The sequence below is a fragment of the Monodon monoceros genome, unplaced genomic scaffold (genome assembly GCF_005190385.1).
Source record: "Monodon monoceros isolate NGI ecotype Baffin Bay Population unplaced genomic scaffold, NGI_Narwhal_1 Super_Scaffold_11, whole genome shotgun sequence".
Taxonomy (NCBI): domain Eukaryota; kingdom Metazoa; phylum Chordata; class Mammalia; order Artiodactyla; family Monodontidae; genus Monodon; species Monodon monoceros.
The window spans coordinates 74,713,551-74,715,702 of NW_021703767.1; positions in this window are offsets into that span (position 1 = coordinate 74,713,551).

Sequence of the window (2,152 nt, forward strand, 5' to 3'; positions counted from 1 at the left end):
TTCAAATATTTTCTCAGACCCTTTCTTTTTCTCTTATTCTTCTGGGACCCCTATAATTCAAATGTTGGTACGTTTAGTGTTGTCCTAGAGGTGTCTGAGACTGGTTTGGTCTGGTGGGTTTTTACTTTGTTCATTAATCGGCTGCATATTTCTCTGTCTTCTCATTTTGTTTAAGTTACTGTGTTTGGGGTCTCCTTTTCGCAGGCTGCAGGTTTGTAGTTCCCGTTGTTTTTGGTGTCTGCCTCCAGTGGGTGAGGTTGGTTCAGTGGCTTGTGTCAGCTTCCTGGTGGAGGGGACTGGTGCCTGTGTTTTGGTGGGTGGGGCTGGATCTTGTTTTTCTGGTGGGCAGTGCTGTGTCTTGTGGTGTGTTTTGGGGTGTCTGTGGACTTATTTAGGCAGCTTCTCTGCTAATGGATGGGGTTGTGTTTCTGTCTTGCTAGTAGTTTGGCATCGGGCGTCCAGCACCAGAGCTTGCTGGCAATTGGGTTGAGCTGGGTTTTAGCGCTGAGACAGAGATCTTTGGGAGAGCTCTTGTCGACTGATATTATGTGGGGCTGGGAGGTTTCTGGTGGTCCAATGTCCTGAACTCAGCTCTCCCACCTCAGAGTTTCAGGCCTGAACCAGGCCAGAGCACCACGACCCTGTCAGCGACATGGCTCAGAAGAAAACGGAGGAAAAAAGAAAGGAAAAAAAATTACAAAAATAATGAATAAAAAAATTATTAAAATAATAAGCTAAAAAATAATAATAAAAAAAGAAGAGAGCAACCAAACCAATAAACAAATCCACCAATGATAACAAGCGTTGAAAATGAAACTAAGATAAACATAAAAATCAGAAACAAATCAGTCGCAGGCAAAAAAATCCCAAGTCTACAGGTGCTCTCAAAGTCCACTGCCTAAATTTTGGGATGACTCGTTGTCTATTCAGGTATTCCACAGATGCAGGGTACCTGAAGTTGGTTGTGGGGATTTAATCCGCTGCTTCTGAGGCTGCACAAATAAATTTCCCTTTCTCTTCTTTGTTCTCACAGCTCCTGGGGTTCAGCTTTGGATTTGGCCCGCCTCTGCGTGTAGGTCACCCTCAGGCATCTGTTCCTGCCCAGACAGGAGGGGGTTACAGCAGTGGCTGGTCATGGGGCTCTTGCTCACTCAGGTCACAGGGAGGGAGGGGTATGGTAGTCATAATTGGAATGCAGGGTGAGCCTGCGGTGGCAGAGGCCGGCCTGACGTTACACCAGCCTGAGGCACGCCGTGTGTTCTCCTGGGGAAGTTGTCCCTGGATCACGGGACCCTGGCAGTGGCGGGCTGCACAGGCTCACGGCGAGGGGGTGGTGTGGATAGTGACCTGTGCTCGCACACAGGATTCTTGGTGGCTGCAGCAGCAGTGTTAGCGTTTCACGCCCGTCTCTGGGGTCTGAACTGATAGCCATGGCTTGCGCCTGTCTTTGGAGCTGGTTTAGGCAGTGCTCTGCCTTCTGTGGGCAAATGGGGAAGGAATCCCCTCTCCTCACGTACTCCAAAACAATGGTCTCTTGCCTCTTCAGCAGCTCCAGACTTTTTCCCAGGCTCCCTCCCGGCTAGCTGTGTCACACTAGCCCCCTTCAGGCTGTGTTCACGCCGCCAACCCCAGTCCTCTCCCTGGGATCTGACCTTCAAAGCCTGAGCCTCAGCTCCTGGCCCCCACCTGCCCTGGTGGATGAGCAGACAAGCCTCTTAGGCTGGTGAGTGCTGGTTGGCACTGATTCTCTCCGCTTTGCCTCCTGCACCCCTGTTGCTGTGCTCTCCTCCTCGGCTCCGAAGCTTCCTCCTGCCCACCCCCTGTCCCCGCCAGTGAAGGGGCTTCCTAGTGTGTGGAAACCTTTCCTCCTTCACAGCTCCCTCCCAGAGATTCAGGTCCTGTCCCTATTCTTTCATCTCTGTTTTTTCTTTTGCCCTACCCACGTATGTGGGGATTTTCTTGCCTTTTGGGAAGTTTGAGGTCTTCTGCCAGCATTCGGTAGGTGTTCTGTAGGAGTTGTTTCACATGTAGATGTATTTTTGTTGTATTTGTGGGGAGGAACGTGATCCCCACGTCTTACTCCTCTGCCATCTTTAAGGTCCCGAGGTTAAGGAATCTGTTTTAGATCACACTGATAGTAAGTGGCAAGGCA